The sequence below is a fragment of the Malus domestica genome, chromosome 16 (genome assembly GCF_042453785.1).
Source record: "Malus domestica chromosome 16, GDT2T_hap1".
In the NCBI taxonomy this organism is placed as follows: domain Eukaryota; kingdom Viridiplantae; phylum Streptophyta; class Magnoliopsida; order Rosales; family Rosaceae; genus Malus; species Malus domestica.
In genome coordinates, this window is record NC_091676.1 from 26,434,292 (window position 1) to 26,440,392 (window position 6,101).

Here is a 6,101-nt window from a genome sequence, read left to right on the forward strand (position 1 = left end):
ACTTGGATGGGTAATTCTAATACAAAATGTAAGATGCTCCACGTTCGCCTGACTCTACGGCTCAAGTGATGTCAAGTAGAAACTGTAAGATGTCGTCGATTGTCAACCATAGTGTTGTCCAATACAAACTGTAAGATGTGCTTGACGAAATTAGGAAAGTTAGGGTTTTTCTCAAAGATGAGGGTTTCGAGTAGAGCAAGAAATTGCTCCACGTTCGCTTGACTTTACGGCTTAAGCATTGTCAAATAGAAACTGTAGTGTTGTCCAATACAAACTGTAAGATGTGATTGATGAAATTAGGAAAGTTAGGGTTTTTCTCAAAGATGAGAGGGTTTCGAGTAGAGTGAGAAATTGCACAGGGTAGATTTGTGTGTTGTGTTGAGTTGAAGAGGCTTTGAATGTTGCAAACCCTTTTCTATTTATATAAGTGATTTTCACAGGTGCTGAAGTAAAGTCCGCTCGGATTGTATTTCGTCAGCACTCCTTGACCCAAAATATCGGATACACCTGATTCGGCCACTCCTACCAAACATAGGACTTTGAACCTAGTCCTTCCTTCGTAATTAATTCATTCCTTATTCTGATCAAATTTGCACCCAGATTCTTGGAATATTATGACTCCTAATAATGATGTCCTGATCTTCGAAGACTCCTAATTGAATCAGGATTCAGCCGAATTTAATCTTGATCCTTAAAGAATCCAACATTGACTCATATTCGGTTAACCCACCTTGGGCTGGGCTTCCATCCCAACAAATCTGGGAATTAAGAGTTTGTCCAGCTCTAGACCAAGCTCATAATCATACTCGGCCCAAATCCATTATTTTGGGTCCAAACATATAGTTACTAAGATTTTTACAATGCAACGATAGTGACATTGCAGTGAGCTACTCACTCCTAGATATTGGACTAATCATAAATATATAGCGTCATTGTTATCTATGTGCGTCGAATCTGAAACCTCATCCAAATGGAGGCAAAAATCATTTAGATCAAAATTGGTTGGTCGTTAGACCATATCCAACGCATATGGCCTAAAGCCTATACTCTAGGCCACAAAATTTTATGATTTAGACCTAAAAAAGTTTTAATTGTCTCATTCTCTTTTGCCATTGGCATTGCCATCAATGAGAAAATTTTCTAAGTGTATTTGAGTAGGTACTCTACGTCGTATAAAATAAGTAGAGAGACACGAAAAAATATAACATTTTCTCTATTATATTATGACATGTGATCTGCCATTTGAATACACAAGACTTGGAAAAATTTCTCAATCATAATAGCTAGGTAACCTTGTTGACAGATGATCATTTGCCCCTTTTCTTTTGATGTACCGGCTAAGACAAATCTATTGAAGAATTCAGTACAAGTTTAATGCTTAATTAACCACAATTTTGCTTTGAAACAATTTATCCATCGAATACAATTAATGCCTCTTTTGGAAACAATTATTGAGCAAAAGTGCGCGGGTCCTTGTTAGTGAAGAACGGCCTACCATGGAGGAAAATGGGGCTCCTCATCATTAGTAAACCCAACTAGTGATTAGATACATGCTTCTTTAGAAATTCTAGTAATCATTTCGACACTTTTATGGAAACGGTGAAAGATACATTTGCAAATAGCAAGAAGAATGTGACACTTGCAAAGCATTAAAACTGAATCAATTAATTAAACCATTTGTACCATTCATCGTAGAGATATATGATCTATAACTGAGTAATACGATTAGTAAATGTAACATTAGTCAAAGTAAGCGATCTTCTACTATCAGAAGAAATTCTGAATTCTCGTTTTACCTTTTGGATGTTTAAAAAAAAAAATTTAAGTGAATATCAACGTAATAAAAAATAGAATTAGTAAATATGATACACATAACATTACTCAAATTGAATAAAGGTAATGATAGTGTTTTGTTTTGTGTTGGTGACTTCCTCCCCAACTTAGTAATTAATTTTATTTATTTGGGCTGAAAATGTAGTCAATTTGTTTGTTGGTATAAACCCTAACCCTAGTAGGCTCTTCTCCCTTATTTTGTTCCACTAAATTGTATGGGCCATGTGAGTGAGTGTTATTTTACTTTATTTTTCAGAAAAACTAATAAAAAAAAGCTTGAAAACTTCGAGTTTTAATAATAAGGACAAAATAAAGGGTAAAGTGAAGAGTATCATGATTGATTTTTTAGTGTAAAAATATGATTTTTCATTAAAGTGAACTGTACCGGAACCTTTTTGTTAAAATTCAAATTTTTTTCGGTAACTAGAGTGAGTGTTATTATCATCCACTAATTGTATGGAAGAATATATGTTCATCATTCCCCTATAATAGACCACTTTTTTTAGCTTAATTGGGACAACTTTACTAAAGAAGGGCAAGCATTCATAATTTCATAAATTCACAAAGATGAAGGCTATGATCATATATGTTCAATTATAGGAAGACAGACCCCACATCTCCGCCGTTGGATACAATCATACGGTTTGGTATTATGAACCCTTTTGGGTCAAAAGTAATCATAATATAGTATTGCAAAGGAAAAAGTAAAAAAATGGAAGCATAAAGTGCAATTGGCTTGTAGCGGAGACTAATCCTTGTTGTTTTGTGAAAAAGAAGAAGAAGAATAAGAAGAAATCGAATGAAATATGTATGAATGATTACTCATTTTTTTCATGGCATAATGATCGAGATATTAAGGGTTGGTTTGACATTGTTGAAATTATTATAAAAGCAGTTTTTAAAACAAGCTGGGGTTATAATTGTGTTTGGTAAATAAAAAATAAAGTGTTTTTTGTCAAAATCATGGGTCCAAAACAGCAGAAAACAAAAACATCTTTATCTCTGATTGATAATTGGTGGAGTTAGTCTGGAGTCCATCTAACTCTTGTGTGCAAGTTAATTTGGCTGATTTGATGACTTCTTTTCCTAGCTCCTTTAGGAAGGATTTTAGTGCAATGGTTACCTAAGGCTTATGGAAATTTTACTACTGCCTCTGCTTGGGATCAACTTCGACCTTCGGGTCCTAAGGTGGCCTGCTCTGGTTTGGTTTGGCACGGTTGTATTCCTAGAGCTAGCTTCATTTGTGGCTAGCTATTAAGGGCAAATTATCTACGCTTGATTGGATTAAAGCTTTTGCTCTTCATGTCAATCCTTCTTGCTTCTTCTGTGGGAGTGGGTTTGGATCCTATGCTCATCTTTTTTTTTAGTGCCCTTTTTAGTATGTAGTTTTGGCGCTCCGTTTTGCTTGCTTGTGACATGCTTTGGTTGAATCCTACCTGACCTTTGTTCTTAGATTGTGTTAAATTATATCTCACCACTGTGAGGCTTTGATCTCTGGTGGCAAAGCCTACTGTTGAGAATCTAAATATTCTTCATAAATGGAACTTGGACCATGCTAGGTGATTGTTGTTGGTTTCTCTTGCACTTACGATGGTTGTAGGTGTTTTATTTGCTCTCTGAGCTGCTCTTTTTTTCACAGCACTCTAGGTTCAATAAATTTCATTTATTAGTATTTACAACCAATATTTGTTATAAGAAGTAATATCTACTGGTTTGAAGAGCTCTGGTTCAAAATTCTTCATCTATTGATATTTGAAAATTCTGTTGGCATATGTAACAATAGATATTACTGAATCATAAGAATTGTTATTCTTCAGCTCTGGTTAGAATTGTTAAAAAAGTAATTTCTATTTAGTAATACGTATAGGGCTTTACTTTTTTTTTTTTTTGGTTTAGTTTAAAATAGTAATATCGTTTGTAAAAAGAAAAAGAACCAAAGTGATGTAACCTGTCGATATCAAATGTCATAAATAAATTGATGTACCTATTGGTCCTTTTGATTCTTAATAATGTGAATAGTCTGTGTTTTAGTTCTTCATTGCAAAATATTATGGACTACCAATACAGTTGGACAAACATTAAAATTAGAGTGATTTTTGTTTTAAAGAATGATCTTTAATGGAAGGCTCAGAATCTAAACGTTCAAATCATTAAAATACATAGCAAATCGGACCTACAAAAGGATCCGATCCCTAGCTCAACTCAACTTATGAGGAAGTTAATAGAATTTTGATGCTTTTAGCTGCTGTGGTTAGTAATTGATTTTTGCTCACTTTAAAAGCTGAAAGATAATAAAAATATTAATTATTTAGAAAAGGTCATATTTAGCAAAAGAAAAGTTTGGTGGTGACTGGTGAGTGGAAGTGGAACTCACCTCCCAAGGCTAGGAAATCTTCCACTTTTGATAATATTTGATACAATAGTTTAACTTTAATCTTTTATCTAACCAAATATTGAAATTGTTGATGTCTCGAAAAGTAATCATTGCTTGGGCACTCTTTTCCCTTCCCTTTCCCTTATCGGTTCTTTGTAATTAATTTAGTATTACGGTGATGTAACGATGAACAAGATATAGTAATTAATTTTATCTTGCAAAGAAGAGCGATAGTGGTTAGTAGTATTATAAAAATGTGAAGTTTGTTAATCTCCATTTAAAGTTGGGGGAGTAGGCAAAGTAAGCTAAGTAGATATATAGTAATTAAATTTATATATTTTTATAATATCACAAGAATCAAATCTCTATTTTTTTGTTTTTGTTTTTATGAACGAATCAAATTTCTGTTAGAAGATGGCAAGGAACTGAACTGCGAATTCGATAGGCTAAGCTAGATATGATACATAAGATAACATTTTGTAAAGGAAAGATTTGCAATATATGTATATATTTACTTGAAGTACTACACTCCCTCAAAAGCCTAAAAAGTAGCCTGTAAAGGTTGGTTGTGTATGGCGCTTGTGACTTGTGAGTAAGCATGCTTGCTGAAAGAGTACGTTGGGAATTTGGGATTATGGTTTCAAATTCAGTTTGATGATTCGGGACCATTTCAACGTGCATGGCTCGTACAAACGCACCAGAACATACACACCTAGATATATAGCTAGAGTGAAGGCCATATCGGGAGGGACCGAATCTTTGGTCTATCCACACACATGTACACATCTTTATCTCATTCTTTTCCCTCACTGCTCATAAGAACAACAAAAATTCTTTTCCCGATGAAATAATTTTATCAGACAAAATAAGGTTTCGTCATCTATTCATTTGCCTGACAAAATGTCTTTTGAAAGTATGCACTTAAAGCCACTTATTTGATGTAATAACTTTTGAAATATTTATCATGTTAGACTCTTATTTGTTTAATAGAAGAGCGAAGGTTATTGTTAATCACTATTTATTGTATCATATGTTTAAGTAATAACAAATATGAAAGAATGTATTCAACCTAAGAGAGAAGTGATCTAAGTAAGTTAGATCAACGAGACATTTCTTTTATGTTAATTCCTAAAATATTCATAGTCATAGGATTGTTGATTCGGCATACCATCCACTAAGGTTAGTATGTGTTTTGTCAACTCAAGTGAGAGTATGACTAGTCTCATGTCATTAAGTGTTAGATACTAAGAAAAACACATAGGAGTTGGAAAGAGTATTGAGTACACTGAACAACGATCAACATAGAGATCTGACATACATGTCATGTAAGAACTCATAAGTTGCAATAATGCAAAGTAATCATTTTACGTGAGAGCTAGTGGTTAGGCCCTTGACCTTTGACTATGTTAAAAGCATTTCATTGAGGATGTCCACAACATTGTTGGAGTTAAGCTACCTAATTATGTAGGTATGTGAATGTACAACAAGGGATCTCTAACTTTCCATGTTGGAAGGAGAATACTCTGCGATATGATTAAGGAGTCTTTAGCCAAAGCATTTGAATGAGATTTAGGAAGTACATTTCAAATCACAATCAATATAATCATATAGAGAAGTATTACATTGGATAGTAGACATGAAACAAACTATTAGTTAAAAAATATGGTTAAAAGTATTGGACTAGAGAATGACTGTATTGCTTTGTAGTTGTAACAGGGTAGGTTCTCCAACCATTTCTACTTACCTTGGGTAGCCATGACATTCGGCTAGGTGTCACTCATGGTTTGTGGAAGGTTTGAAGATTAGCAAACACAAATTTTTAATTAATTAGTTAATTAATCATATGAAATGTTCGTATTGGCCTTTTAACCTAGTTTTGGGTTCTGGGACCTAA